Source organism: Hypanus sabinus, chromosome 9 (assembly GCF_030144855.1).
Source record: "Hypanus sabinus isolate sHypSab1 chromosome 9, sHypSab1.hap1, whole genome shotgun sequence".
Taxonomy (NCBI): domain Eukaryota; kingdom Metazoa; phylum Chordata; class Chondrichthyes; order Myliobatiformes; family Dasyatidae; genus Hypanus; species Hypanus sabinus.
This window is the reverse complement of record NC_082714.1, coordinates 142605128-142627348: the sequence shown is the minus strand read 5'-3', so window position 1 is coordinate 142627348 and position 22221 is coordinate 142605128. Positions and strand designations below refer to the sequence as shown.

At 43.8% G+C, this 22221-nt stretch overlaps 1 protein-coding gene across 3 annotated transcripts in view; it reads left to right on the top strand.

Moving 5' to 3' along the window:
- The first annotated feature begins 738 nt into the window (after positions 1-738).
- LOC132399865 (rho GTPase-activating protein 18) overlaps positions 739-22221 on the top strand; it is a 133254-nt gene continuing 111771 nt past the window's right edge. Inside the window, exons 1-2 of one of the 3 annotated variants that reach the window (XM_059980716.1) lie at positions 739-967; positions 6382-6448. The gene's annotated coding sequence lies outside the window, so the exon portion shown is untranslated. The remainder of the gene's footprint in view (positions 968-6381; positions 6449-22221) is intronic. The other 2 variants (XM_059980715.1, XM_059980714.1) reach the window with 2 other exon arrangements.

The following is a 22221-nucleotide window of genomic DNA, read 5'->3' as shown; positions in this document are numbered from 1 at the left end:
GTTAGATGGGATACTAGAATCTCAATTTCTGCATCTGTCCTTGAAGCTATGAACACCATCTTGTTTTTCATCTTTTTGTACTGTTCATTTAATTTTGTAACTTTCAGTAATTTTTATGTCTTGCTCTGTACTGCTGCTGCAGGACAACAAATTTCACGACATGTCAGTGACAATAGACCTGATTCTGATATTTGAAGACTTAAAAGAAGCTAATTTTTTCATTATTTATTAATAAATAAAAATAATTAAGCAATTGAGTTTGTGCGCTCAGACTTTAGTGCAATTCTAAGTATATAAATTGTGAAAATATACAGCTCCAGAAGCTAGAAACCAGCTGCCAGAACAACTCCATGAGTGAAGGGATTAGGGCAGAAATGGTGCAAATACCTCGCACTCGCGGGAGTATTTTCGAGTTCATCAGGTGAATTCAGTTTTAGCCCTACCTCTAATTAACGTCAGTCGGACACTTTTCTTGCAAAAGGTGGTTGTTAGGCTGCAGTCCCGATTTAAAATTGCTGACAGCCGCAAAGTTAAACAAATGAATTCTTCTGAAAGCAAGTCAATTGTTTTGTTTTCTGAAGTGGGTTGTTTTGCGGGTGCGGGTGCGGGGGATCCTAAATGAAACAGAAAGTAGCCAGTAACTTCGAAGAGTTTCGGAGGCCGAATGGCAGGAATGAAACGAGCTCCCGAATTGGTGCACTCACACACTCGCGCGCGATACGAATGCACCGCCAGTCAATCGGAAAGGAATTGTTTGGCAGCAATTAAGCAGAGCTTGGGTTGCAACAGGAGACTGACGTCAGGCGGGCTCTGCACACCACTCGTTCCTCTCTCGCTGCTCCCCCTCACTTGCACAGGGCAATCGCCGAGGTGCGGTAACCATTCCCTTCATTCCGCCTGATCGCCTCCATTTAATTGGACTGCTGCCTTCCCAGTTCTTGCCCTCCGCTTCTTCTACTATTTGAATGTAAGTGCTTTTAAAAAATATATGTATGTGGAGAGTTATTTCCACAAGGAAAGTAGCGACAGGAAGGTTTTAACTTCTGCTTAATGACAGCTGCTCAGCTCGATCTGGTTGCTAATGGTAGCTGGTTCGGTTGCCATGGAGTTGTCTGGTTGATTTACACATTGCCCTTTCAGGGGCTGGGTCAGAATTACTTGGGGGTGCAGGGGACAAGTGTTAGCTGTTTTCCCTCTTTCAAGAAACAGGCATTAGGAAATAACTGAATCCAGGTGCGCTCTCAGTTTTGTTTTTCAGTAAGACAAATGCACAGACAAGAAGCAGCTTGACGATCGGGTTTCCAGTTTTAGTTCCTTGTTTGGATTAAGGCCATGCTGATTATTTTTGGCATTGATGTTATAGTCTTCTGCTCGGTTAAAAAAGGCTTGACCTAAAAGTAACTTCATGGCGGACGATTTTTTTAAGCAAAATCTAAATTGTGGAAACCAGCATTTCCGGGCTGAGAACTCCCGCTTTATAATCAGCCCGAAGTTTGCAGCACCAAGCACCTGTTGATTAATCTTTGAGGTCAAATTGAACTGGTGGCGTTGCTGTGTTAACTTGTGCAAAAAGGACTTTATGTTCAAGAGAAGTGTTCTAGGGAATTATTATTGTTTTGGAGAGGAGCACTGTATAACTTACTCAAATGGTGCCACTTAATCTGTAATTATGCCCTTGTTTTGCAACAGACAGTGCAGTTTATTGCAGAGAGAGTGCTTGTAGACTAATATTGACATATGGCATAAAAACATAGCCTTTGAATTATTGTAATATTGGGATAGTAAAGATAGAAAAAGACTGTAGATATTGGAATAGGGAACAAAAAAACCCAATGCTGTTGGAACTTAGTTGATCAGTCAGCCTCTGTGAAGGCAAAAGTTGTAAGTCAATGCTACCAGTTCAGACTGTAGTGACAGTAACTATTGTAAGTGATTAGTTCCCAAAGTTTAAAAGAACAACATCCTGATCTAACATTATTTGACAGTGTACAGGAAAATGGAGAGTATAAATCAATATTAGTACCATTTGGTATTCACCCAGGCAATAAAAACACCATTTCTGCCAAGTCAGAGCAAGGGTTTTGTGTGACAACATGGCTTACATTGTAAGCACGTGTGTTAATGGGTGGCACGCCAGAGTTGGCAGCAAACCACTGCATTCCCCTCAAGCCACTAAGGCAAACTACAGTGACAAGAGCAACATGAATATCAAGCTTCATGATTCAGGCCCTGTGGCTTTGTGCCATCTATACATTGAGAAAAGAAAACTTCCTTGCTACGGATGGTTGGATGAGTTAACCTACTGCGCCCACACAGCTCATTTTGTTCTGGATACTATTAGATTGTGGACTTGCTGAGACAGTTGGTTGTGAGATAAAGCTGAGTTTTATCAATGGGCACATGCAAACTGATAATATCTGAATGAGGTTGTCAAGGGCTTGTATGTAGATAGGTAATAGGAAGAGTAAATGAAGTACTTACAGGTGGTGCTCTGGCTGTAAGTGAGTAGTGTATCCAAGCATCCAGCTAGATAAAGGCAGAGTGCTGTGGAAGAAAGATGGTTGATGATATCAAAGTCTACAGATAGTCTAAGAAAAAACAAGTGGGATGGTATGATTCATTACAGATAGAGAGGAGGCTTTTTGTAACTATAGCAGGAGCCACCCAGGTACGATGGAAGATATAGAAAAATGTTTGGAAGGGTCCAAACAGAGAATTTCAGAAAGGTTTGGCACTGAGCAATGACCAATAAGACTTTAGAAAGTAAAAAGTGATTTGAGGTGGGTTGGTTCCCATGTACTTTCTTCTCTCTTTCTTCAAGGAGTTTGTGATCAAAGGTCTGCAAACTGTTGTCAAAGAAGATTTGATGAGTCATTAGTCATAGAATCATTCAGAAGTATAGCACAGAAACAAGCCCTTCAGTCCATCTTGTCCATGCTGAAACCTTTTAAACTGCCTACTCCCATTGACCTGCACTCGTACCACAGCCCTCCATATCCCTACTTTCCATGTACCTATCCAAACTTATCTTAAACGTTGAAATCGAGCTAGAATGCACCACTTGTGCTGGCAGTTCATTCCACATTCTCATGAGTCTCTGAGTGAAGAAGTTTCCCCTCATGTTCCCCTTAAAGTTCTCACCTTTCATCCTTACCCATGACCTCTGGTTGTAGTCCCACTCAACCTCAGCAGAAAAAGCCTGTTTGCATTTACCCTCTCAATACCCTTCATAATTTTGTATTCCTGTATCAAATCTCCTCTCAATCTTCTACATTCTAAGAATACAGACCTACCTTATTCAATCTTATAACTCAGGTCCTCCAGACCCAGCAACATCCTTGTAAATTTTCTCTGCACTCTTTCAAACTTGTTTCTATCTTTCTTGTAGGTAGGTGACCAAAACTGCATACAGTACTCCCAAGTTAGGCCTCACCAATGCCTTATACAACTATTGCAATGTGTTTGTTGATACCACAGACTCCAAGTGTGTAGTGATGGATGGAGTGAACATTTATGACCATGGATAATAGTACTAAAAAGTAGGCTGCTTTGTTCTGGATGTTACCGGGTGTCTTAGTCGTTACTGGAGATGCATCTTTCCCAAAAATTGGAGGAGATTGCTCTGTGCTCCTTGTGTTTAGAATGTGGTGGTTCTACAAGGAGTCAAATGTGAGGATATCCAGCTTCTGACTTTTTAATTTGCAACCTTTTCATAATGGAACATTATCTAACATTTACAGTTTGTTGTTGGGAATGAGAAACGTTCCTTTAGACAAAATTAAAAATCTCTGGGAACAAGATTTACAGACTTCAATTTCTGAGGCACCTGGGAATGAAATTCTAAAATTGGTTAATACCTCATTGTTGTGTGTCCGTCACTCCCTCGTACAATTTAAAGTGGTCCATAGGGCCTACATGACTAAAAATAAGCTGTCTTGTTTTTATTCGGATATATCTCCCTATTGTGACAGATGTAACCATGGACAGGCTTCATTAATTCATATTAATGAATGTGTCCGAGTCTTGAAAAATACTAGAAGGAAGTATTTCAAACTTTTTTTGTACTTTTTAAAGTAAATTTTAAACCAAACCCGTTGACTGCCTTATTTGGTATTGTTGGAGGAAAAGATATTATCTTGGAGACACCTGATTTGCACATTTTGGCTTTTATTTCTCTTAGAGCTAGGAGGGCATTGTTGCTTCAGTGGAAGGATGTTGCTCCAGCTACTCATGCTCAATGGCTAAGCGATGTCATGCTTAAATTTAGAGAAGATTCATTGTTCAATTTCTGAATCAAGACAAGACTTTCTAACATTGTGGGGACCTTTTTTGAATTATTTTCAAAATCTTTGATTTGTTGTCAAGCACAGATGTTGGCTAATAATATGTTTTACTATACTGACAATAGGTGCAGAAGTAAACCATTTGGCCCTTCGAGCCTGCACCACCATTCTGAGATCATGGCTGATCATCTACTGTCAATACCCGGTTCCTGCCTTGTCCCCATATCCCTTGGTTCTCCTATCCATAAGATACCTATCTAGCTCCTTCTTGAAAGCATCCAGAGAATTGGCCTCCACTGCCTTCCAAGGCAGTGCATTCCAGAACCCTACAACTCTCTGGGAGAAGTTTTTCCTTAACTCTGTCCTAAATGACCTACCCCTTATTCTCAAACCATGCCCTCTGGTACTGGACTCTCCCAGCATCTGGAACATATTTCCTGCCTCTATCTTGTCCAATCCCTTAATAATCTTATAAGTTGCAATCAGATCACCTCTCAATCTCCTTAATTCCAGTGTGTACAAGCCCAATATGATAAGGATATTGTTTTTTCCTTTTTCCTTTCGTTACCAAACAGCTTTTCTTGGTATTGGGTTTTGTATAATAAAATTATTACTTTTCAATGATATGATTCAATTTGATTTACTTGAATATGGGGTAATGAGGCTATAAGTGTGATCCCAGTATATTGAAATTGATATATGATATATATCCTCCTGTACTCTGTATTCTTTTTCTGTAAGAAATCAATAATAATATTGGAAAAGAAAAAAAAGAATGTGGTTGTTCTACAAGGAGTCAAATGTGAGGACATCCAGCCACTGACTTGTTTTTTTAAAGTCATGTATATGCTGTCAGACCAATTACATTGTTGGCTGATACTGAAGCTCTGATGTCCACATTGGTGTATGGAATGGATTAAGAGTCCAGTTCAACTGAACTCTGAGAAAAGGTGGTAATCATTTCTTTCACCAATGTTAATAATTTCCTGACACTCTTATGGAAGAATTGTTACTTCTCACTTTTCAGCTTTAGATAGAATGTTTTATTTCTGGATCGATATCTGTCCAACATTTTAACATACCAAATTAGGTTTTCTCATGACAAGTAAAGAGACTTATGAGTTACTGCCAGATTTATAAGTGATCATATCAACTGGAAGGCGACTTGGAAATTCCAGTTAATTCACATTTCACCTTGCCTAGTTTCTGAAAATGTTTAACACTCTTTTCAATGCAAAACTAATATTTGTAAATTCCCTAAGTACAGTATGGAAGCACCATCATCACAAAGAATGCAGCAGTACAAGTAAAAGCTTGCTAGTGTTTTACTAATAAAATATGAATGGACAGTAAACATGGTGTGCCAGAATTTCCCACAATTTCAACCAAGTAATTATGAATCTTATTCCTTACTCCAGTGCAAATACTTTATGGTAAAAAAGTTAAAATAAGTAAACAAAGAAAAATGTCTTAAGGCACCCTACAGGTGGGTATTAGTGAAACATGTTGAGCTCCCCAAAGGAATGTTAAAGCAAACATATTGTCAGTGGTAGAATTTCAGCATTATTGTCAAAGAGGAATCAGAGGTTGAAACAGGGAGGCTTCAAGAGAGAATTCTAAAGCTTAGCAATAAAGGACTAGTCAGCAGCTAACAGTACAATCTGAATCTGGATTTCAAATTACACGTGAGCTATGGGAGATGCATTGGTTTCAAATAAAATGATTGAATATAGAACATTACAGGCCCTTCAGCCCATGATTTTGTGTGAACCTTTTAACCTATTCTAAGATCAATCCAACCCTTTCCTCCTACATAGCCCTCTACTATAAAAATATGATAAGAGCATGAAGGAAAATCATGGTTCTCAAACTTTTTTATGCCATGGACCAATACCATTAAGCAAGGCGGCTGTGGACCCCAGCTTGGAAACCCAGTAGTTCAGCATGAAACGAGGTTATGGGAATGATTTTCTTGTATTTCAGTGTTACAGTATGTAAATTGTTACTGACATGAATGAAATTTATTTTCAAATGCAAATGTTTTTTTAGCTTAATCTTGAAATAATTGAAGAAAAAGTCTTCTGTTGGAAATGTACAGGGGCCCTGGAGTGGAGAGTTGAAGAAGAGGTTCTTCAATTCCAATCCTGGCTCGATGAAGGATCAAGGTCTGAAATGTCGACTGTTTATTTGTTTCTGTAGATGCTGCCCGGACCTGATGAGTCCCTTCAGCATTTTGTTGCTCTGGGTTTCCAGGATCCGCAGAATCTCTTGTTTATAAAATTAGAGCTTGTTTATAAAGCACTGGTTATAAATTGAGGAGACGGAATCTTGCCTGCTGTTTCTGACGTATACTAAACAGCAATACAGTTCTAGTAGTTTTTTTAAATGCACTTTTAAGAAGCTTTTAACAGTATCTGGATATTCAAAGGTCCTTCACAGTTACTGTAATAATATAGAACTTATAGAATCTCGTTTGCTGATAACCTCCTATGAAAAGAAAACAAAGAATTTGCAAATGCTGGAAATTTGGGGTATTGAGAGATCACCATGGGAAGGGGATCAGGGATTGCTCCTATTCTTTGAAATTATGACCACGGAATCTTTTTCATTTACATGCTTACTTGGAAGGTATCTTGGAGAATGGCTTATCAAGTGATCAGCAGCTTCCACAGGGAAACTCCCATTTGCAGTGCGTGGGTGTGCTAGCATTGATTTTTTTGTTTGTGTATCTGGAGTGTGACTCAAACCTACAGAGGCAGGGATGCCAACAGACTGATGTTCCTTCGGAAATCTTGTTGGTAAGTCCTATAGGCTGCAGCGTGCCCTGACAACAAATAAACTGCTGTTTATCAAGCTTGTGTTGGGCCTCAGTGTGACAGTACTGGAGGTGACAGACTGAGAGTATGATGTCAATTTAGAATGGCAGGCACAGTGGACTGACTAGAGCTTCTCTCCTAAGTGTTCACCCACTCAGATTAACACCCTGATTAAGAAATTTAATGCACCTCTTTTCTATTTGCTTATGAAATTCAAGTTGGGCAAGAGTGAGACATGGTTTAAAAAAAGGTTACAGCTGCCTCAATCCCTTTTATGACTTCATGAATGAAGAATTTATCTAGTGCAGGAGGTCCTAAGGTTTAATTTCCAAGCATGTTAAATTTACTGATCTCAACTAATGGAAGGAAGTTTATTATTGGAGAGCTATAATTATCCTCGCCCCCATGCTTTGAAAGAAGTTAGCCCTCATTGTTCCTCATTGTCACCCAGTAATCCATTAGTAGATATCAAGTAAGCACATCATCAGGCTCAAATTTATGAACATCCATGGTTGCAGAATTTACCAGGGCTCTTTCGCTGTAATGATAATGTTCTGCATTCATGCATAGAAAACGTGTCCATCAGAGTGAGGTTGGTTGCACCATTAATTGAAAAGCAATGGATGTTGACTTGGGAGGGTAGAACCAGGAAAATAATTATTTCCCTATCCCAGGCATTGAATTATGTCAGAAGTCTGGAGTCAATCAGGTAGTTCTGTCAAGTTTCTATTCAGTTGGAAGCACAAGAAAGCTTGTGCTCATTATAGGGAATTGGCATCTTAATGATGTTTTTAATATTTTCTATCTGTTCCAGTTAGCTTCAGTGAATTTATGAATTAAAAATGTTATGGAAATAATTGAATGCGTAGCAAACATGTTCTTTTCCAAATGTTCTTGAAGTTACTCACATGAGCCCTGTAAAATGGGTATGCTATTAATAAGTTGTGACCTTACTCATCCTGATCAGCAATCTAAAAGTGTTTGAATTTAATTTGGTTTGATATCTGCAAAATTGTACCAAACAGTTGAAACCTATTTCTTGCAATTTACAATGTAGTTGTAAAGAAATGCTATACTTAGTGGACAAATATTAACATTTATTTTTTGAACCTTACTACCACTTCTTTGTTTAAGTACTGCTACTGGAAATTAACACAATTCATGGTGAGTAGCTGTTTGAAGGAGAGTTCAGTTGTCTTAAGTGGCCTTTTTTATGAATAGCCAATGAGTTTGTGAATTCTGCAGACTGTTTCACTTGTTCTATATTTTCTTTCCAATCAATAGTTTAATTCAAAGCAAATGCCAATTATGAATACTCCACAGTGTTTATTTAATATAACAAGCACCATCTGTGGGTGTGTGGCTTTCTTCAGTTGAGATAAATTCAACTCTATTGAATATTAAAGTGCTCCTCCATTTCAACTGCTTTATAGAGCCAATTTAAACATATGATCTATTAATGCAGTTGATTTCGGTTAACTGGGGCATTGGGGCAGCTGTTTATTTGCGACAACTATCAAAGAACAAAAACTAATTGGAAAAAGTAGCCAGCATTCCCTTGGTTTATTTGGGACACTCGGCAGCTTAATTGGGATAGGACACTGTAGCCGAACAGTCTCTAACTAATGTTAGTCATGTGCAATTGCATTAGACACTACAGCAAGCTTAGAATGAACAGCTTTTAACTAGCGGGAGTTACACGTGTTTGTGTTCAAAAAGCAGAGATTTTTATTGTTGATAGTTGGTGAGAAATAAGCAGTAAGACTGTTCAGAACTGTTTTGAGCTGTGATTTGCTGGAGATGCTGGAAATGGCTGGGAGTGAAAATGAAATGAATTAGGAACTGTTGAGAATTTGAAGGTATTAAATGTTACAATGAAAATGAAGATTTGGAGGATGCAATCATCAAAAGCATTGTATGAAGGCTGTCCATTATCTACACTAGTTGTCTGGACTGATTTTGTTCAAAAGAACACAGCAGCATACTCTGGATGAATTCCTCCATTGACAAGTAATAGGAACTAATGCACTTTAATAGTACTGTATAGGTATTGTTCTGTATTTCACTTAAGTACATAATTTATTACTCTCTTAAATGGTAGTTTGTTATCTTTATACCTCTTGAACAATTTCCATGAAATTTTGATTAATTGCAGCAGCCACTTAACTGGGCCAAAATGTACTGGTCCTGATGTGTCCCAATTAACTGGAATCCACCTTGTATGTATGCATTTCATTTATTTAATGATTATTTAGGGGGCTTCTGCTGCTGCAGCTCTCTTCATTAACATGGATCTAAACTGATAAAACTGAAATAAATATCTTTTTTAATGGGGAGATTTAAAGACTTCAAATTGAAGTTCGAGACTACACTTATACAATTTTTAATGCGATGTGAAATTGCATTTATAAGCTTGGAACTGCTTGAGGAATCCAGTAATGAGAAGTTACTGTAAGAAGATTGTCCCTGTACTGAAATTTGAAAGCATACTGTCAAATTGCTGGGATATCAGATTATTTAAATATGCCTAGGAATCTTGCACACATTTTTTGAAGTCCTGATTTAAATGTAAGGGTTGTAACTTTACAATGATATCTAATCACAACTGTTGGAATTCATGTGAAGGGAGTGCCTTTGCCAAGAAGCATTGCAAGAGCCATGGTTTTAGATCAGTAAAAGCAAACTATGCAGTATAATTTAATTACACAGCCTGCCCAACTTGTTTGCATTTAATGTGAAGGAAGATTTGCAGTTATCGATTGTTTCATTACAAATGTGAAACAAATGCAATGGGAAAAACATAAGGTGAATAAGCATCTGTTATGGAAAAGAGCAGATTAATGCATTCATCATAATTAAAATATGAATGCGTTTTTCTTTTACAGTTTTTGAAAATATTCATTTTATGTGATTTCAACTCTTAAACAGGGTATATTTTCTATTTTACAATGACAAATACTTTTATAAGTGCTTTTGTATCTTAATTTAATGATTGCTCAAAGATCTGAGTCAGATATACTTTGTGCTGCCAAAAGTGTGGAAGATAGTTTTCTTACTGCAAATACTTCCTCTAATAAGGAACAATAAACCAAAAAAGCTTACTGAAGGAAATTTATGACTATGATCTCATCACATCTGCACACGAGATGTAATCTGATCTCTGACTTTTCAAAGGTTCCTCATACTAATAACTTCTGCAGACAGGAACAACCAATGTAGATAACAGGATTCAATGTATTTGTACTATATTAATAATAAAGGAGGTATGAGGCAATGTGACCTTTTATAATAAAAAAAATTCTATCTTAAGTTTAAATATTTTTTGAGAACATACTCAGAAAAAGTGCTGGAGGTATTGAGGCATGTAAAGAAAGATAATTCCCAGGGTCTTATGGTGTATCATAGGATGAAGCTACGGAAGAAATTGCAGGGGCCCTGGCAGAAAATTTATGTCTTCCTTAGGCATATGTGAAGTATTCAAAGATGAGATGCTGGAGGGTAACGAATACCTTTATTTAAGTAAGGCTGCGAGGACAAGTCAGGGAGCGATAGGCTGGTGAAACTAACATTGTTGGTTGGAAGGTTACTGGAGGTATTCTAAGAAAACAGATATATTTGCATTTGGAAAAGCAAGAGCTGAAGTCAATATGGCTTTGTGTATGGAAAATAATGTCTCACAAATTTGAGTTTTTTTGAAAAGATCACTAAGAGGATTGATGATTAGGGCAGGGTATGTTGTCTAGATGGACTTTCGTAAGGCTTTTGTGAAGCTTCTGCATAGGCTGGTCTAGTTGGATAGATCATATGGGATATGGGGTGATCTAGCTGGTTGGCTTGTGGAAGGAGACAGGGTTGTGTCTGGTTGTTTCTCAAAATGGAAGATTATGACCAATGATCTGCTGCACAGTAAATAGCAGGACTCTGTATCCACTGTTGTGTCTTCTTTGTAATTGTATTGATATTGGGCCCAGGATAGATCTTAAGAGATATTGACACCCAGGAACTTAACACTGCTGATCCCATAATGAGGGCTGGTGTGTATTGTCTTGACTTCTCTTTCCTGTATTCCACAATCAATTTGTTAGACCTACTGAGGTTGAGTGCAAGATAGTTGTTGTGACACCACTTAAGCTGATCCATCTCCCTCCTGTACACCTCTTTGTCACCATCAGAAATTCTGCCAACAATAGTTTTGGCATCGGCCATAGTGGTGTGCAAAAGAGCAACTCTGAATATACAGCACATTGAACCTTGAAGTTGATGAGCTGCAGCAGAAGACCAGGAAAATACATTCAGGACCACTACACTAATAAAGTGGCCACTGACTTTATATGGGAAGTGGAAACTGATGAACAATGGTCTGAAGCCAACATCATTTGCTGTAATTCGGTCTCAAATCAAGGTTTTATAAGGTTGGGTCTAAAATGGTGATTTTTCCCAAGTGTTTTTGCTGGTGAACTGAGCTAGACCTAGCCCTGCTATTGGACTTCACGTTGGCATCCATTAACAAAGTATAGTTACAGATGTAACATTTATAATGTTTTTCTTTGTTTAGCCACTTGTATTATCCATTCTGTGCAAAGCAAAGAAAATCGGAGTACAGGCCATCAACAGATAATGATTGGGTTCAGTTTACATAGACATCTATGAGTAAATTTTGTGCACAAGTCAGAAGATACACAAAAAATACTTAATATAATAACCAATACCTCCACAGTAATGAACAACATCAAAAGCACATAAGACTGAGAACAGTTATTATGAAAAGTGTGGAGAGAGGGAACTAGTTTGGCCTTTTGTAGGAAAGAACATGTGTAATTTTGAACTTGAAAACATTATGTCTTACTGAGGTTGGAGAGAAAATACAAAAAATCTGAGGTGCAAAGGGACTTGGGAGTCCTTGTGCGGGATTTCCTAAAGATTAATTTGTAGTTTGAGTCTGTGGTGAGGAAGGTAAATACAATGTTAGCAGTCATTTCAAGAGGACTAGAATATAAAAGCAAGGATGTAATGTTGAAGCGCTGGTGAGGCCTCACTCGGAGTATTCTGAGCAGTTTTGGGTCCCTTATCTAAGAAAGGATGTGCTGCAGCTCGAGAGAGTTCAAAGAGGATTCACAAAAATGGTTCCAGGACTGAATGTCTTGTCATATGAAGAGCGTTTGATGGCTTTGGACTTGTATCCACTAGAATTCTGAAGAATGAGGGGTAACCTCATTGAAACCTATTGAATGGTGAAAGACCTTGAATGAGTGGATGTGGAGAGGATGTTTCCTATGGTGGGAGAGTCTAAGGCAAGAGAATTTGGCCTCAGAATTATGTATAATTAAGGCAGGGGTTGACAGATTCCTGATTGGTCATGTCATGAAGGGATATTGGGAAATGTTAGGAGATTGGGGCTGAGAGGAAAATTGGATTTGCTATGATGAAATGGTGTAATTCTGCTACTATATCTTATGGTTGTGTGCTTATTCAGGTACTGTAAAATATGTACTAATCATAAATATTATCCCAAGTTCAGGCATTTGTAACTTTGGAACAGCCTGTAGCGATGTGCTACACACAGCACTGAAATAACGACACGCAGTCGGTAAGTCGTTTCAAGACTAGATTATTCAAACTTCACGGCGCTGGCATTTAATCCCTAGCACCTGCCCTCTCCGGGCGGAAATGACGTCAGAGGTGCATTACCAAAGTCTCCCCCCGCGTGCTGGCTATTTGTGAGCCAGTTCACCTGCGCAGAAAGTGGGTTGCTAAATAACCACAGCCCCCCCCCGGAACGGCGATACACCCCCCAATGTCCACCGTCTGGATCAGCCTCTGTTTGGGAGGTCTGCCTCTGCGCCACGGTGCCTGAACCTCGACTGGCTGCGCCAAGTCCACGTGGGCTGGTTTGAGTCGGTCCACTGTGAAAATCTCCTCTCTCTCCCCCAATGTCCAGAACGTACGTGGACCCATTGTTGTTGATCACCTTGAATGGCCCCTTGTACGGCCGCAGTAATGGTGCCCGGTGTCCGCCCCTTCGTGCAAACACAAACTTACAGTTCTGCAGGTCTTTGGGTACATGGGTCGGGGTCCGTCCGTGCTGTGAAGTTGGTATGGAGGCCAGGTTGCCGAGCCTTTCGCGTAGCCTGTCCAGGACTGCTGTGGGTTCTTCCTCTTGCCCCCTTGGGGCTCGTATGAACTCTCCCGGGACGGCCAGGGGCACGCCATACACCAACTCGGCTGATGAGGTGTGCAGATCCTCTTTGGGCGTTGTACGAATTCCAAGCAGGACCCAGGGAAGCTCGTCCACCAGTTAGGTCCTCTCAGGCGGGCCATGAGAGCTGACTTCAAGTGACAGTGGAAGCGTTCCACCAGTACGTTCGACTGTGGGTGGTAGGCAGTTGTGTGGTGTAGCTGCGTTCCCAACAGGCTGGCCACAGCCGACCACAGGCTGGAGGTGAACTGGGCGCCTCTGTCGGAGATAATGTGGGCTGGTACCCTGAAGCATGCTACCCAGGTTGCGATCAGTGCTCGGGCACAGGAATCGGCAGATGTGTCGGTGAGCGGGACCGCCTCTGGCCACCTCATGAACTGGTCTACCATAGTTAGGAGGTACCGCGCTCCTCAGGATACTGGTAGGGGGCCCATGATATCCACATGAATGTGGTTGAACCTCTGGTGGGTGGGTTCGAACTGCTGCAGCGGGGCCTTAGTGTGCCGCTGCACCTTGGCTGTTTGGCACTGCGCGCACATTCTGGCCCAATCACTGACCTGCTTGCGAAGTCCGTGCCACGCAAATTTAACCATAATCATTAGTAGCAGCTGACTCTGGCCCTTGCAGGGCGGGCGACAGCGGTGGGCTTTTGTGCCACTGTTCACTGGCCTCCTCACTCCTGCCTCTGTGTTGTGTGCGTCCCTCTGTCGGGCCTAGTCTGGTCTGCTGTTGGGTGAGTGGCCTGGTAATCTGACAGATGGACGCCACGCTCTCCCTCTTGGCTTTCCACAGCACATCTGCCCGGGCTGCCACCTTCTGGGGGTCACTGAAATCTGCATCGGCCAGCAACAGATGTATGTCCTTGGGCAGTTGTTCTAGGAACGCTTGCTCGAACATGAGGCAGGGCTTGTGTCCGTCAGCCAGGGCCAGCAGCTCGTTCATCAATGCTGACGGCAGTCTGTCTCGCAAGCCGTCCAGGTGAAGCAGGCGGGCACCCTGCTCACGCCGTGAGAGGCCAAAGGTCCCAGTGAGCAGTGCCTTGAATGCTTCATATTTGCCTTCTTCCGGGGACGACTGTATGAAATCCACAACCTGGGCGGCCATCTCCTGGTCAAGGGCGCTCACCACGTGGTAGTAAGCATGGAATCAGAGGATATCTGCAGAATCTGGAACTGGGCTTCTGCTTGGCTAAACCACATGCGTGGTCGCAGCGTCCAGAAAGTTGGCAGTTTTAACGAAACTGCATGAACAGATGAAGAGTCGGTCATTTTTGGTCCAAATCCCATTTGGACCGTCGGGGTCACCAAAGTAGCGATGTGCTACACACAGCGCTGAAATAACGACATGCAGTTGGTAAGTCATTTCGAGACTAGTTTATTTAAACTTTGCGGCGCTGGCATTTAATCCCTAGTGCCCACCCTCTCCAGGCGGAAATGACATCAGAGTTGCATTACCAAAGTCTCCCCCTGCACGCTGGCTATTTGTGAGCCGGTTTGCCTGTGCAGAAAGTGGGTCACCACAAGCCTGTATTATCTATGTCTGTGTTATGACTATTTTTATACATATTGAAGCTCAGTTAATTCAACGCAACACACGACATGCGGGAGGAACTAAGCAGGCCAGGCAACATCTATGTTTCTAGTCAATGTTTCTAGCTGTAACGCTTTGGCAGGACTTGGGAACAGAAATTCAGGAGCTAAACCTTGTGATGCACCATCAATAACTCTCGGAGACATGAGGCGAGATATAGGCTTTTATTGGCTGGAAGAAAGAACAAGCAGCAAGTGACCACCACACAACATCCCGGAGACTGAGGCCGGGGCGGTGTCTCCAATCGCCTTTATACCGGGGTCCGTGGGAGGAGCCACAGGAGCAGTCAGCAGGGGGAGTGTGTCCAGACAGGTATATGTAGTTCACCACATTCAGCCCCCCTTTGTTTAAAAAGAGAGTCCCCATGTGGCGAAGTTTCTTACAAGTATATTTACAGGTTAAGTCTATCAGGTGGTCGAATCTGTCACTGCGCTCTACGTAGCACTGGCTGTGATTGCACCGGAGACGGTGGTTGTGCTGGTTCCGGCCTGACTGGAGGTGTCAGCCCACTAGGCGTCAGTGATCTCTCATGCGTGTGCGAGGCACCTGGCATATGCATGTGTGAGATGCCTGGTATAGGAGTGTCATGAGGAGTCTATGTAGGGCTTGGTGTGCGCAGTGTCACCTCGGGTACAGGGTTCATAGTTACCGTGGAGTGTTCGAGGTAGTGGTCTGCTGCTCCTGCGGGCGCCAGGTCGCGGACGGAGACCGTGTCCTCCCACCCATCAGGTGAGACCACGTAGGCATACTGGGGGTTCGCATGTAGAAGATGAACCCTCTCGACCAGCAGGAAATATTTATTGCTCCTCGCATGTTTCCGGTGCAGCATTGGCCATGGGGATGTCAGCCAAGCCGGTAAGGTTGTCCCAGCGGCAAACTTCCTGGGAAAAGAGAATAGGCGCTCATGAGGGGTGGCATTGGTGGGCGTACATAATGGAGCGGATAGAGTGGAAGCCTCAGGGAGGACCTCCTGCCATTCTGGGACCGGCAACCCTTTTGACTTAAGGGCTAAAAGTGTGGCCTTCCACACTGTGGGATTCTCCCTCTCCACCTGTCCATTTCCCTGGGGATTATAGCTCGTGGTCCTACTGTGGCGACCCATTTCCTAGCGTATCCGAACCGACTCACAATTAGATAGCCTACGGGGGTTTGCGAGCACAGAGCTTTGGAGCCTCTGTGCCATGGGGGGCCAGTTGACAGAGGCTTAAAAGTGAGGCTGAAGTTTTCGAATAAAGTTTTTTTCCTTCGACTGCAGTTACCGACTCCGTGTCGTAATTTTAGCGCTGCGTGTAGCACACCGCTACACTACTAGTAGCAATGCCCCTAGCCAGCAGGTACTGGCACAGCTCGTCACTGATAAAGGAAGACCCTCTATCACTGTGGATATAGCAGGGATATCCAAACAGAGTGAAGAGCTGGCGCAGGGCTTTTATGATTGACGTGGTAGTGGTGTCGGGGCAGGGGATGGCAAAGGGGAACCGTGAGTACTCGTCGATAACATTGAGAAAATAGACATTGCGGTCAGTGGAGGGAAGGATGCCCTTAAAGTCAACACTCAGTCGCTCAAAGGGGCGGGTGGCCTTGACAAGTTGCGCCGTGTCAGGGCGGTAGAAGTGCGGTTTGCACTCAGCGCAAATTTGGCAGTCCCTGGTCATTGTCCTGATGTCCTCCAGGGAGTACGGCAGGTTCTGAGCTTTCACAAAATGGTAAAATCGGGTGACCCCCGGGTGGCAAAGATGTGCATGGAGGGCGTATAGCTGGTCGAGCTGTGCGCTAGCACACGTTCCCTGGGATAGGGCATCAGGGGCTCATTGAGCCTTTCGGGCCGGTACAGGATATCATAGTTGTAGGTGGAGAGTTCTATTCTCGACTGCAAAATTTTACCATTTTTGATTTTGCCCCCGCTGTTGGTTGCTGAACATGAACATAACTGAGCACTGGTCAGTCAGCAAGGTGAACCTTTTGCCGGCGAGATAGTGCCTCCAGTGCCTAATAGCTTCCACTATGGCCTAGGCTTCTTTCTCCACCGCGGAGTGCCAAATTTCAGGGCCTTGAAGAGTACGAGAAAAGAATGCTACTGGCCTGCCTGCCTGATTGAGGGTAGCAGCCAGCGTGAAATCGGAGGCGTCACTCTCTACTTGGAAGGGAATGGTCTCATCCACCACATGCATCGTTGCTTTGGCAATGTCCCCTTTAATTCAGCTGAAGGCCGCACGGGCCTCGGCAGAGATGGAAAATATGGTAGACTTGACCAGGGGGCGGGCCTTGTCTGCGTAATGGGGGACCCATTGGGCGTAATAGGAAAAGAAGCCCAGGCCCCGTCTGAGGGCTCTGAGGGTGGTGGGAAGAGGGACTTCTAACAGGGGGCGCATCCGGTCGGGATCAGGGCCAATGACCTCGTTCTCCACGACATAGCGAGTCAGGTGGTTCCAAACACACACTTGTCCCTGTAATAAGTAAGGTTCAGGGCTTTGGCCACTTGGAAAAATTGTTGGAGGTTGGCATTGTGATCCGGCCAGTTGTGACCACAGATGGTGATATTATCCAGATAGGGAAATGTGGCCTTCAGTTGGCACTGGTCCACCATCCAGCCAATTTCCCTCTGGAAGACAGAGACAGCATTTGTGACACCAAAGGGGATGCGCAGGAAGTGATAGAGCCTGCTGCCCGCCTCGAAGGTGGTGTAGGACCGGTCCTCTGGGTGGATGGGGAGCTGGTGATAAGCGGATTTCAGATCTATTGTCGAGTACACCTTGTACTGAGCTATCTGGTTGACCATATCCACGATGCGGGGTAGGGGGTACGCGACAAGCTGCGTGAAACTATTGATGGTCTGGCTATAGTCCACGACCATCCTATTTTTCTGCCCAGTCCGAACAACAACCACCTGGGCCCTCCAAGGACTTGTGCTTGGCTCAATGATCCCCTCCCTGAGCAGCTGCTGCACCTCCAACTGAATGAAGGCCCTGTCTCCCGCACTGTACCTCCTGCTTTTAGTTGCCACAGGTTCACAGTCAGGGGTCAGGTTGGCGAACAGCAATGGGGGAGGGATCTTGAGGGTGGAGAGGCTGCAAGTGGTGTCGGTAGCGCAGCTGTCGGCATGGTGCTGGGTGGGATGTGCGGGTCAGTGTGTGTGTGGTCAGTAGCGGGTATATGACGAAGTCCCACAAAACTGAGGATTCCTGACAGTGAGTTGTGGGAGGGGCCCATCATACTCCATTGTCACACTTTTGAGGTGGCTCTGGAAGTCCAGCCCCAATAGCCCAGGAGCACACAGTTGAGGTATGACCAGTAGCGCAAAGTCCCGATATTCTGTGCCCTGGACCACCAATGACGCTACACAACCCACCCGGATGTCTGCTCAATGCGACCCAGAAGCCATGGTGAGCCTCTGGCTTACCGGCCATGTCATGAGTCCACAGCGTTGCACTGTGTCCGGGTGAATAAAACTCTCAGTGCTGCCCATGTCAAACAGGTAGCTAGTCCTGTGCCCCTCCGCCAGGATGTCCATCATTGACCTTGCAAGCTGGTGTGGAGCGCTTTGGTCGAGGGTTACGGAGGCCAGAGTTGAACCGCTGTCTTGGTGCCCGGTAAGCACTGGTGGGTCGGGGGCGAGGCGTGGTGGTGCCGACAAAGATAGCCACCCCCATGTCTCACATGAGGCGGGCAGGCAAGATGGCGGCTCCCATGCCTCACACGCAGCGCTGCCCGACCCTGCTCGTGGTTTAGACTTACAGACCTTGGTGAAATGGCCATTATTCCCGCTGCTGGAGCAGGTAGCTTCTCAGGCTGGGCAGCGTTTTTGGGGGAGCTTTTCAAGTCCGCAGAAGTAACACTGCACGGACTTGCGACTGGCAGCAGCTGTGGTCAGTTTCGGGGAGTTCGTGGACTCGCGACTGGCAGCAGCAGTGGTGAATTCATTCGCGGGTGGCGAGGTCTGCAGTGTCCACGGAACTGGCAGGGGATCGCGTGGCTGGTCAGCGTTGTGCAGAGCAGCTTCCAGCGTGTCGGCCGTCTCGATCGCCGGGCGTAAGATCGGCATTTTCCAGCAGCCGCTGGTGCACGTACACTGACTTGATCCCCATAACGAAGGTGTCTGTACTAGCAGTTCTGCATGTTGTTCCGCCGTCAGTCCCTTGCAGTCACAGGCTCGCATGAGTGTCTGTAGGGCTCGGAGAAACTGCCCACTCAACTCGTCGGTTTGCTGTCGCCGCATTGCTAAGCGATGTCTTGCGTAGATGGTGTTCACCGGCTGCAGGTTCTGTCTTTTGAGGGCGTCCAGTGCCCCCTGGTAGGTCGGCAGGTCTCTGATAAGAGAGAATGCTTTCGTACTTACTCTGGATAGTAGGATTTTGTACATTGTGGCAGTCTCAGTCACTGGAATCGCTTCCAAGCATGATTGGAAGCATGCAAGCCAGAGTTCAAAGGCAAGAGCTGCTTCTGGAGCTTGGGGGTCCAAGTCTAATTTTTCCAGACGTAAAATACTTTCCATGTTTTAAAACTTCCAGCCAATAAAATTGATGCACCATCAATAACTCTCGGAGACATGAGGCGAGATATAGGCTTTTATTGGCTAGAAGAACGAACAAACAGTAATTGACCACCACACTGCATCCTGGAGACTGAGGCTGGGGCGGTGTCCCCAATCGCCTTTATACCGGGGTCTGTGGGAGGAGCCAAAGGAGCAGTCAGCAAGGGGGACGTGTCCGGACAGGTATTTGTAGTTCACCATACCTTGTGTCTCATGAAAATCTTTTGGAAACTGGTTTATTTTGCATAAAGTTAAGTTTGTGCATAATTATATAACATTGTTCTCCTTCCTTTCCCTGTTGGCAGGTAATTACTAATTACTTTAGGCAGGTATAAGCTTGTCCAAGTGAAAATAGTTCACAGAGGAACAAGCATATAACTTGTTAATACTCTTGCTTATTGGGAAATTTGCCAGCAGCTCCTAAATGCAAGTGCTAAAATATTCTATATATGATCTAAATATGTCGGTCCATATTGCCAAATATTTTCTTGTGTGATCCAGTACCTGTTGTACATTCTAACAAAATATTTGAAGCATTTGAACTGTATTTGAGTGGCAGATTTGCTACAATCTCCAGGAAGGAAGTTTATTCCATTTTGTTTGCGTATATGCAATAGTGTGGAAACTCATGAGAACATCCACCTCAAAACATTTCTTCTTCCTCCTTTCTTCAGTTTTCCCTTTCTATCTCAACATTCCCACTTACTCTTTTGAAGGTTTATTTGTTTTGATGTTTGATTCATGATCAATTGCCATATTCTATTGGCATGTTAATTCTTCACATGTGAATTTAAATTATGACAATTGGTGGCCTGTAATGCATCAAAGTCACACTTCTATCTTCTTCCTCAATTGATATCAATCAGACTTCCAGTTCAGATCAGGCTCAATTCATTTAGTGTGCACAGCTTGTTGAAACAGCAGCTGATGTTTCTTCCCAGAGCCCTGATTTCCAGTCAGTAGTAATGATCACATTACAAGTATTCCACATGTGGGATCCCTCATGTTCAATTGTTCACTTTGGTGTGTGGCCAAGTGATTAAGGCTTTGGGCTAGTGATCTGAAGGCCGTTAGTTCGAACCTCAGCTGAGGCAGTGTCTATATCCTTGAGCAAGGCACTTAACCACACTCTGCTCCTGCATGTTTATAGCCCAGTGGTGGCAGTTGGTGCAGTATGGTCAAGACAAGACAATTGAGCAGACTTGAAGATCTTGAGAAATTAAAACATTGCTAAATCATGAAAAGCCAGCAGCTGATTTGGGAAACTGAAGATACTGGGGCTTTAAGAGAGCACTTGTAAGAAATACATTTCCTAAAGGTTGTAAAAACCTGGACCTGGATCAAGTATTCTGCAGGGTTTCTGCAGTCATATCTGCTGGCCAAGTATTTTCCATGAAAATTGAGTGAAGTGCTAGAAGGAAGATCCTTGTGGTAATAGTGGGGAAAAAAACAGTACAGGTAATGCATCATTATAGCCTTTGAGAAGAGCTGGTTGCCCAAGAGCAGATGACTTGGATGTTCAGATTGTTATGACCTTTTACAGGACAGGTGAGGAAGGTAAATAGTCTTGTTTCCCTGATGGGAAGGAAGAGTGGGAATGGACTCTGAGCATGGCAAGGAGGGACCGTGGCCATCAACACCAGGCAAACACGTGAATAACTGCCAGGACAGTAATGACCACAGCAGGAAGGGAAAGGTAAATGGGAACCTTTACATAGTGTACATGTAAGCACTTTGGAAAGTGCTTCTTGCCACCAATGTTTATGTTCATAATATGAGCATCTCGTGGAGCCACATTGAGTTATGAAACACTAAATGGGCCATGGTTTATATCCCGTATCTTCAGGGATTTGGTGCAGGAAACTTCAGCTTCTGAAAGGTGGTTATTGATGTAGTCTGTCCAGATACTACAATTATTTATAACAGAAGGGGAGGCATGTAACAGAAGAAGTTTTGCTACAGATAAGAAGAGGACATACTGGATTGGATTCATACTGGAGCATCCGCGATGCTGAGAAAGTCGTGAATAGCACGTTCAGTGAGTTGGCCACACCGCAGGTAAAGGCTATACAGGCAGAAAGGGAAGGGGTGGCCACTAGGCAGCGTGTCATCTCCCTCCTAAACAGATATACTGTTTTGGATACTGTTGGGGGAGATGTCTCATCAGGGGAAGGCAGCAGCAGCCGAGTTCATTGCACCATGGGTGGCTCTGCAGCACAGGAGGGAAGGAAAAGGAGTTGGAGAGCTATAGTGATAGGGGATTCTATTTTAAGGGGAATAGATAGGCGTTTCTGCGGCCGCAAATGAGACTCCAGGGTGGTATGTTGCCTCCCTGGTGCAAGGGTCAAGGATGTCTCTGAGCGGCTGCAGGACATTCTGGAATGGGAGGGTGAACAGCCAGTGGTTGTGGTGAACATATGTACCAACAATATAGATAAAAAATGGGATGAGGTCCTACAAGGTGAATTTAGGGAGTTAGGAGATAAACTAAAAAGCAGGACCACAAAGGTAATGATCTCTGGATTACTACCAGTGCCATGTGCTAGTCAGAGTAGAAATAGGAGGATATTTCAGATGAATACGTGGCTTGAAAAATGGTGCAAGGGGGAGGGATTCAAATTTCTGGGGCATTGGAACCAGTTCTGGGGGAGGTGGGACAGGTATAAACAGGACGGTGTGCAGCTGGGCTGGACTGGAACCAATGTCCTAGGGGGAGCGTTTGCTACTGCTGTTCAGGAGGTTTTAAACTAATGTGGCAGGGGGATGGGAACAAGTGCAGAGAGACAGAGGGGTGTAAAATGAGGT